Raw genomic sequence first — 11,104 nt, forward strand, 5'->3', positions numbered from 1 at the left:
GTAACCTTTGTTAGATTTGCATTATTCATTTGTAAAAGCGGTGTTATTTCATTATGTTAATCCATTTTCATAGCACAAGCTTCCAGCCAGTTGTGCATGCAGCTTTTCTGTAGGCACAAGGAATGCCTGTATTCACAGTATGAGCGTCAGTTAGTCGATCCATCAGTGGATCACTCATAGGTCAGCTTATAAACAGGGATGCAATGATTATAGATTTTGGTTGTACGATTATAGTTTGAGGAATAATCACTGTTTCACGGTTATCACAATTATTATGCATTCATTAATGTCAAAACAATACTAGTTTATTAAATCACTTAAACTCCTCAAATAAAACAAGCAATAGTCAATTTCTCTTTGGATTTAAAAATAAGTAAAGTTTTTGGCATTTAAAGTAATGCCAAGTAACTAATAGTCTTACACTGCAAAATGACAGAACAATAAATAAATAAATCAAAATAAGAATAAATCAAAGAAATGAGTATTTGTCTAATGTTAATCTAAGCTACATAGAATATTTCTCTTTTAAAGAGATCAAATGTATTCAATGACTGCTGAACCTCTGTCTGAAAGGGACTTTTGATCAATTATATTACAAAATCTTTAGGTATTTTCCTTGTGTATTTTTTTTTTTCTCTTTGGAGGAGAAATGTGCATATTCCATATAAAGTTTGAAGCTGACTGGTCAGTTCTTGTCACTCTTTCACTAGGTGCACATGGAAAGCTGCCAATATGCGCATGCAAGCCGCGCACCTCCATTGTAATAGCGAACTTTAATACCTTCAGCCATAAATAAAGTCTGCTTTTGATCCAGTGTGCTTGCTTGTTGTGTAAAAGCTCTGATAGGGCTGGGCAATTAATCGAAAAGTAATCAAAATTCAGAATTTATGATCTATCAAACCTTTCATGGTCAATTTTTTCAATTACCTTCCCCACCCAACACAATCTCACGGCAAACTTTTTCATTTAGTGGCTAATTCGTATGAATTCGTACGATCTAATTCGTACAATTTAGTACGATTTGCTTATCCCCCAATGACGGTTGAGGTTAGGGGTGGGGTCAGGTGCCACGCCTCCTTTTTAAAATTGTACCATTTCGTACTACTGAACTCGTACGAATTCGTACGAATTAGCCACTAAACTGGCAAAACGTAAAATACTTACGTTTTCTCGTGAGATCAGGCTGTCCCCACCACATGTGGAGTAATGTGACACCGCTCTGTTAAGGCTGATTTATACTTCTGTGTTGAATGCACAGGTATGGTCCAGCGCAGCTTGCGCGGTCACATACCCTAAATATTAAAAATCTTATTTACAGAATATGCAAGAGTTTTTTTTTTTTATTTTAAAAAGAGACTGCTTATTTTCACTTTTTTATGAGAAAAAGTGACTTGGTTTTGGCAATATGTGTTTTTAATTTTAGTTCAATGTTTAATGTTGATGTACAATAAATAGAGATAATGTGTGTTTTCTTCAATTATTTTAAAATCAAGTAATGCACTTCATTAAAAAATCTCTTACTTGTAATATGTGAGCATATTTATCATACAAAACCTGTCAGTAAACTATGATGGCAATAAATAAATAAAATAATTGTTCATTAATCATAATAGAGTTAAAATGTTCAATTAGTTGAGATTTTGATTTTACGCCAAAGCTCAGAACTTTAAAGTAGCGTACAGTTGACATAACTTTGTTTAGTTGCAGCAGTTTTGTTTCGTGCAGAAACACGATATTAAGAAGCTTTTACAATTAATTAACCATGGCCAATTAAAGCACGGTTAATGGTGAAATCGATTAATTGTTGCATCCCTACTCATGGGCAGATCAGCTGACCGATATGGCTTTGAAACATTTCATAAAGGCAGTGAAAAATGTCATTCCATTTTCATAGCACAACCTTCCAACTAGGAGTGTAAACATGTTTTTATGTATTTTATATGCATTGGGGCTGTCAAATAATGGAACCCAATGTGTTGTTTGCCTTTTCCATGTGTTAGATTTAGGAATCACAACAGTATGGCTTGTTTGGTTGATTGTAAACATTTATGACCATTTTGGAAAGATTAGTTTGCAAAAAATAAATAAAAATGCTTAACTTGTGCAGTATTTTGGCCCTGACACACCAAACCAGACTGTCAGGCCAATTCTGAACATCGGTTAGCTTAGTTTTTGCCTTGTTTTTCTCTCCATCTGCTGCACGGTTTAGAAAACAGGTCTGTGCATGAGAGTGAAGGTGAAAGTGGTGAAAACAAGCAAAGAATTGAATTGAAATGAAATGGAGCAGACAGAATGCTGATCTAATTTTGACAGCTTACCTGAGCATTTCGATATACAAAATATTCATAACCACATGAGCCATCTAGAATGAAGAATGTGATCAGCATTTTTTATTTTATTTTTTTAAATGGTAAACAAGCACTGTTCATAATTTTTTTGCAGTCATAGTTTCACTTTTCCTTTGTTAATAGGGGCCTATAGACTCTTGATTGCTGCTTCTTGAGACTGTTATTACCTTACATTAGCAGTCAGTACCTGCTAACTGGCTGCTGCCTGTAGTCTTTGCAGTATTTTCAAGCACAGCTTATTTTAGCACAGATGCGTGCGAAACAAGGTGACAGTTTTCGTTGGCTTGGTTTGTCAGGATCGTTATTCCCATGCTGTGCACCCTTCCTTCTGTTTTAGACCGCAAAAGAGTTATAATAAAATGCCTGCTCACTATGGAATGGCGACAAATATGAAGCTTGAAAAGAAATACTGAATGTTGAAAAGTATTACTGAATGTTCCCATATGACACACAACTCCATGATTGAATCTGGTGTGAAACAATCCGAAGATTAATTTATGGAAGTTTGTCTTCTGCTTTCAAGAGCACATTCCTGATACTCTACTTGAATGGCAGTTCACTCCAACTTACAAAGAACAAGCACTAGGCATTACAATAACACCATTAAATATAAATGATGACTTAATTATCATTATTGAGTGAACTATTTCTTTTCAAATAATGACATTTATAATTCAGTACCAATACTATGGTAATTTCTGCTGCCTTAGTCTAGTAATTATGGCCGAACTGTCATTTCTTATTGTTCATCCCATTTAACATTTCCAGAAACCATCAAAGAATTGCCAGTCTAAACATTTTGAGTTTTGGGACTATAAGAGCATTCATAAGGAATCCTGTTGCGTGATGTTGGCCTCTTTTGAGCCGCTTTTGTGGCAAATTCTCGAGAATCTTAGCTTAAGCTTTTCTCTGTTGTTAGGTGCTGATGCTTTACTTAGCATGACTGAGGGGGCGAAATGTTCATATTGAGTGTGAAGAATTTAATGATTAACTCTGACACACCAGTCACACTTTGCACCATGCAGACACTGCTTCCTGTTAACGTACTCACTTCCTCTTCCTGTTTCTCATAAGTCCCCTCATAATGCCCTGCTGAGGCTAGCTGAAAACTGACACTTAGACCAATTCTCTGTGGAATTTCAAGCTTTCTAAAAGCACGTTTGACATGTTTTGGTAGTTAGTAGTGCTGAACTGTTATAATGTCTTGTTGTGCTGCCTTTAGAGTTTTACATTTTTATTATCACTTGATGGTCCTCTTTAGTTAGCTGATTGACTGTGAGTGACTTTGAAGCTACATGTAATCTAGGAGTCAGTATTAGAATTTCTGACGATTATCTGCTGACACTCTTCTGAAAGACACTATATTTTGCAATAGTGTAAGTAACTGTGCACGTATGTCAATTTGTTCTGCTAACTCTAACCTAATAATCTCATAAGAGTTAGATGACATGTAGTAGCAAAGGTGCCGGAAAACCTTCAAAATAAAGTGTGACTAATTTTGTCATCAGCCTCTGGCACTTTTTAAATAGGTGTGATATTAATTAATGACTTGCAAACACAGTCGACTGCTGAAAATGTGAAGTATAACTTCTAGGGCTGGGAAATTTGGGAAAAAAAATATCTAATTGCGTTTTACTGACAGATATTGCGATTTCGATTTGATCTGTGATTTAGTTTTGTAATCAAGCTTCAGCTCATTAATCTGTATTGCATTTTCTTACTGCTAAAATGCATGTAGTGTTAGTTAAAAAAGGAACTGGAAATTTATTAACCTGCTCCAACATTTATTCAAATTTGTTTTTAAATATTCAGAAATGAAACTTCCTTTTTTTTTTTTAGAGCAAATGGTAAACAAGTAAAATGACCTTACCTTTCTGTAAACAAATTGAACTCAAATAAGGGAGATAGTGTAGCTTATTATAAAAACAAAACAATTATAATTATACAGAGCACTCAGCAAACTAACATGGCTGAAACATCTCTGAAATTGTAGTTTGCTGTTGCTTTCTACTAAGTGTCACCGACAATACTTTCAGTTGACTTTTTAGCAAGACACCCCTTCATGGGTGTCTTGCCTGTGGTGTTTTTTAGATCCTGGTTGTTGTATTTCCTCGTGCTGTGGTAACAATTCTTACAAATTACCTGTTTTTGTTCTATTTATGTGAAACTTTGAAACCAAAATAATCCCATATTATCTTTGTCCTGTTTTTTTATATAAATTTGTCTATTAATGCTTCTGAAGCGGCAAATGTCATCATCCCACTCGTCCGCACTTTCCTGTTTGTTTGTTTTATTGTGATTAATCACACAGCCATACTAACTACATATAGTTTAACTGAATACCTAAAATATTAAAAATGTACATAAGATCTTTAAATTTTGCAGTCATACAGTATTGTTTTATTTCACCTTATTAATTTTATTTTCTTTAAGATTAGAATATGAAACTTTGATTTGGTATATAGTTTATCATTTGATCTTTACAGTATTTTATGTACCATTTTCATAATAACTTGGCATATTTCCCAATTCATAAAAATCTAATTTGTTCTATTCAAGCATTTAAAATGACAGAAAACAAAACCTTTTATTCAAATTTGATCCATGCACTAGTAGATGATACTGTAGCAAAATCCTATCTAAATGAGTTGTTCAAAAAAAAAACTTATTTGTTTAGAAAGGCAACAAATGGTTGGCTTTATTCATTGACTCAAATAAATTTTTCTCAAAGGGATTCATTTAGGGAACATGGCAGAGTTGCCCTGAGAATGATGGCATTCACCAAAAACAACAAAACTTGTGTAAAATCATTATTATTTTATCATTTTATCAAATTATTTTATCATCTTGTTTGTTGAACTTCTATGATCCGATGCCTAACTTAACTAAGCGTAATTAGGTTTAATGCCTCAACCTAATCAGGCTCATATTCTCAAAATATTCTCAAAAACTGCACATGATATTCTCAAAAACTGCTTGATATTAGTAAACTAGTTTTGTTTTTTATTAGTAAAGTTTGTTTGCCCTCTCACGGACCTCACTTATTTCTAATAAAATGTGTCTATTTTGCCTATTAACCTTAACAGAGAAACAGTACGTATCCTACTAGGATTTTGTAATGTATATGCTACAAATACTGCTTTGTATTTAGCTTCAATAATGCTACACGTTCATAATGCTAGATGTCTGTCCCAGTATTTTCAGCATTTGATGCCAGAGATCCCTGTGTAACCTTTGTACTGATGTTTTATGCAGATGCGTAGGGTGTACTGGAGCTGCCATTGCGATTATTTACAGTGAAGAATTTGCATTTTACTGTATTTACAAAAAATTGAGTTTGATTCAGCAATCAGTTGAATCTCTTACCACATTTTTACGCCTCTATGCTGAAGGCCTAATTTAGGCCTTCGTTTTAAAGAGACGCATAATGCTCTATCTATCTTTCAGAAATTCCATGTGCTCTTAATTTAGGTTGCCTGGGGTTAGGTGTGTGTCATACAGCTGTTGTCAGTTATGCAAACTAATTCTGTCTCTCTGACAGATGTTGCATCCTGAATTAAAGTAGTTTGATCCACACTCCTTTGTTTGGGTCACTAAACTTGTCCCATGTGTATTTTTTTTTTCATATTTGTGTTTCCCTCTCCAGTTAGTTTGGTTATCTTATCTTATCTGCATCGTATGGGTCTGCATGAAAGGAGCATTATAGCAATAGGGAAATGCACAGTGAATATGTGAAGTCTGATGCATGTGCATTTGCAGTGTCTATCACGCATTTTCGTAACAGTTTTGTAACAGCTTAAATCTTTTTTATTTTTTAAGCTTTTTGCAGTTATACTGAGCTCAATTTCCTTTGTTGTATTCACAGTTCTATCATGAGATGAGTTTATTGATGTGGTGAAGTGTCATTTTTGTGTTGTATTTAAAGTCTTAGCATCTTTTACTTTACAAGAATTGTTTTGAACTTGAAGAATATAAATGAGATATGGCACAAAAATGTTTCTAGAACTGAGGAAACGTTTCAGACTACATGGATGCAGTCAGGAGGAAGAGAAACCGCACACCCATGGGGGAACAATTAACATTTACTATAGCGTCTGTTTCGGGTAGATTGAGGAAATATGCCATTTACAATTATTTTGATTTGTTTTTAATTTTGTGTGCAATTTCATCAGTATCTTAGCTAAAAGTTGTCTGCCAGTGAACACAAAGATTTCTGTATAAACAATTGAAATGCCTGCATGTCTTGCAAATAACTTTTTTTATAGATCCTATTAAACATTTTTTAAGATGCGAATTGATTTATGCGATTAGACACCGTTCTGAAATGGATCCAGTCTTTAAAGCTGTAGTATGTACTTTTTGCCACTAGAGGGCACATATCCACGACAAACAAAGATATAGTTTGATAGATAAGGGCTGCGTCCAAAACCGCATACTTCTATACTACACAGTACGCTAAAATCAGTATGCGAGCCGAGTAGTATGTCCGAATTCATAGAATTCCAAAAACAGTATGCGAGAAGTACTCAGATGACTTACTACTTCCGACGAGATTCTGGAGTGCGCATCCCATGCACACTGCGCTATCTTATTATGCCCCGCGAGCGAATTCATATATGGGAGTTAAGCAACGCAAATGACGCAGGTACGTCACGTGACTGTCAAAATGGCGGATGTAGTACGTCCTAATTCCATTCATACTTTTCACATTCATACTGTATAGAACGTACTTTTCTAACGGCCGAGTAGTACGTTTAAATTCAAATGCAGTACCTACTGAGTAGTAGGCAGTTTCGGACGCAGCCTTGGTGTTTGGTGATTTAGTGTGCAATCATGGGAGTTGTCGTGTTTACTGAACTGCTGCAGTAATCATGTTTGTGGATGAGCTAAAGTATTCAACACTAATCTATGGTAGTATGAAGCAGAATAAGACCATGTCCACATGTACACAAACATTTTTATATACTAAGTTTTCCCCCACTTTCGTTAAAAAAAAAAAAAAAAAAACGCACTGATGCATGTTATGAGCATGACGAACCAACAGGGGGTGATAATGACACTTTTATTCTTTTTATATCAAGTTTATATTAAATAGTGAATATTTCACCATAAATTGAATTCTAGTTCATATAAACATGAGTACAGATGAGGGTTACTGTCCCACGGTTGAACAATGCAGAATACGCGATTCAATTGCCGTGAATGTGCAGAATTTGCCTTATTTTTGTTTTTTGTGTTTGGAGTAACCCCAGCTGTGTTGGATAAAACAATGCGCACGCTGACGTCATGAGAATAAAACTCTAGTTTTAGCATCCACACAACTACATTGTACCTGGAGATTTGGAAAATCTTCACTCTGGCCGGAGTTTTCAGAAAGTTGCAGTTTCAGACAGCTGACTCTCCATTTTCATGTTGACAAAGGCCAAACCATTTAGAAAAAAGTGTGGTTCTGAAAATACCTGTATTCGTGTAGACAGGGCCTAAGGCTGAAAGTCATTGCAGAGAAACATACCCGTTCAAGCAATTGCTTAGATGAGTGAAACGAAAGCAGCAAAGCTTGTATTATGCCACAACCGACTGTATTTTGTGGCTAATTTAATTGCAAAACAACAACAAAAAGTGTAATCAGACATATAAGATATATTAGCATTCCCTGTAAGCATTAATTTCAAACATTAAGCCTAAACAAATGTATGTAAACAACTCAAACTTTTAGTATATGGGTAGTATTCAGTAAAAATACTTTCATGACTCTCTTATTTAAGTGAGGTCATTCAAATTTGTTTGCAATGTTTGTTCACTTTTTGGAAAACAAGTTGCAGCTTGCTCCAGTTTCTCCCACAGTCCAAAGACATTCCCCTGGGAAATTGGGTAAGCTAAATTGTTCATAGGGTATGTGAATGAGTGTGTATGGGTGTTTTCCAGTGATGGGTTGCAGCTGGAAGGGCATCCGCTGCGTAAAACATATGCTGGATAAGTTGGCTGGTTATTCCGCTGTGGCAACCCCTGATTAATAAAGGAACTAAGCCGAAGGAAAATGAATGAATGAATGAACGTTGCAGCTCATTTCTGATGTTAAAAATAAAAAAAAAATCATGGCTTGTTTTTCAAAAATATGTACTCTAGGCCTGTCTAAATACCCAAATTTGCAGTCTTGGCCACATTAAAAGCATCTAATGCTGTGTCTTCACCACACACTAAATCCACCCTTAAACACAGCAGTAAGAGTATGGCATCATTCACCATGCTAAGGAAAGTGCTGTAAATTTGATAATACATCTAAATTGTTAGTGAAATTTAAAATAAATTAATAATAAAAGATAAGGATATATATTTTGTACATTTTTTTATATTTTTTTCCAACTGCTTTTTATTACTTTCTGTGTGCGTTCAGGTTACTAAATTATCCATTGTCTACTAAATTATATAATATAATAATAAGTTACACATTGCCTCTTATAGGCAACACTAACCAGGTGTTTAGAAGTTTCAAAATGCAGCATATTTCAGAATAAATTTCTGTAAATACTTAAATTAAGTAATTAAATTTTTAACACTTTGACACTAGGACCAAAAACAGGAAATGCGTCATATGTATGCAGACAAGTCAAGTTCACAGACTGCAAGTGTGGATATTTGGACAGTCCCCATGTTATTTACTTTAAAACAAACCCATAAGGTTTGTTAGTAAAGTCTGTTAACTAAAGTCTGCTAAACTCAGACATGTGATTTAACATACCTCTTGACTTTTTGCTGGCATCTGCAGTTATTGTAGAACTCCATTAAGTCAGTAACCCAGTGAAGAAAATTTAAATGAATGAAAAGGAACAAAACGTGTAGCCAGTGGTCTGTTAACTCGTTAACTGTTAACTTGTTTTGAGGTTTTACTCTGTTAGATTCACTGAACTCGGAAAGATGCTGAACCAAAACACAAAACTAAACTCGTAGCCAGTGGTCTGTTAACCATCTTTTGTGGTGAAGCGCTGTTAAATTTAGCAGCTTTTACGCTTATCAGCGGAAACTCAAGTGCCTACAAACGACTCGATCAGATGATCCTATCAAAAAGGCTGTTTTGTAGAAGCATGTTTAGTGATACATGCTTTTAGATGTCATGCAGGAAGTATAGCTCCAGGCTCGCATCTGTGGGGTGTTAATTAAGCGGTCTTTGTATTAATCATTCATTGTTTAGCGTGTTCTCTTAGTCTCAAGGGACGCAGAAAGCAAACAAGCCTGAAATCAATGGGGCTGTGGAGCCAATGATTCGGTGTCATGAACAAAGTGGTAATCGCTTCTGACCTTCTGTCAAAGGGATAGTTTTGTTCGTTTTTCATGAGTTAGCGCACACAGGGAGCACTACGGATGGAAACACTGTTAACACGTCCGAGGATTGTGTTGCAGCTCGAGTTTCTACGGCCTGCATCTCACTCCACACCGAGTCAAGCCCAGCTCAGCTAAGCACACTAGCATTGGGGCATTGCATTTATTTATGGCCCACTGAACACACTAGCAGACTGAATGCTAACCGATCATGCAGCTTTCATGCATACTCTTACCTGTTATTCTCTGCTGTTTTTAGACTGCAGGAAACAGCTTTCATATTTTTAAAGTTTTCTAGTCAAGAGGTATGTTGAACTAGCATTGAAGTCTGTTATTTAGTTCTTTGTCTTAAACACTGTTTTGTGAATAGATAGTTCACCTGAAAATGGCATTTTGTCATCGTTTACTTAAATTTACATACTTTCAAATCTGTTTGACCCCTATTTTTATGGAACTAGATCAGTCTCAGAAATAAAACATTTGCGAAATACAATTTATACATCCACAGAATAATACACATTTACAAAATCCTTTCCAAGTGTTAAACTGTTCTTTCCAGTTTTAAATTTACGAATTAGATTTTTGTGTATTTTTTTTTTTTATCTTTTGTATTTACAAATTGGATTGTGTATTTTTGAATCATTTTTTTGAATTTGCTAATTTTGTGTATTTATAAATGGTATTTTGTGTTTACACATTGGATTTTCATATTTGTTAATCATGCTTTAAACTTATTCTGAATTGGATTTTGTAAATGTGAATTGTGTTGTGGATGTATGAATTATGTTTTGTAAATATATTTTTTGAGACTGATCTGGGTCCATATATTTTCACCTCCTATTTACAAAACACAGATCTTCAAAATGTCTACTATTATATTTTGCAAAGACAGAAAGTCACGTAGGTTTGAGGTGACATAATTAAGTAATGCCTTGTCTGACACATCTGTCTGTATAAATATACATCTGTCTGTTTGTATAAAAAAAGACTCTTCATAATGCTTAGCCTCCTTTGCTTTAAAGACAGTTTTGTATTTCTAAAGCATTGTGTTAAATTAACAGGATAAATTTTGTTTTACTATTATTCGTTTACTTGCTCTCCTTTGGCTTATTCCCTTCTTTATCAGGAGTCTCCACAGAGAAATGAGTTTGTTGTGATTAATCGCATCCAAAAATAAAAGTTTAGTAGACATGTAATCAAGTGTGTTTGTGTATTTATGTATATATGAATTTAATTTAAATATTTCCTAAATGATGTTTAACAAAGCAGGAAAATTTTCACAGTATGTCTGATAATGTTTTCTTCTGGAGAAAGTCTTATTTAAGTTTTATTTAAGATAGAATAAAAGCAGTTTTTACTTTTTTTTTTTTTTAAACTGTTTTTAGGTCAAAAGTATTAGCCCCTTTAAGCTATATATATATATATATTTTTTTTTTCGA

The 11,104-nt window shown here is 34.5% G+C and overlaps 1 protein-coding gene across 4 annotated transcripts in view; it reads left to right on the top strand.

Annotated features, from left to right (window-relative positions):
• Positions 1–11,104, top strand: part of cbl (Cbl proto-oncogene) — a 60,064-nt gene that overhangs the window by 12,368 nt on the left and 36,592 nt on the right.

Source organism: Danio rerio, chromosome 15, assembly GCF_052040795.2.
Source record: "Danio rerio strain M-AB ecotype USA chromosome 15, GRCz13ab, whole genome shotgun sequence".
NCBI lineage: Eukaryota > Metazoa > Chordata > Actinopteri > Cypriniformes > Danionidae > Danio > Danio rerio.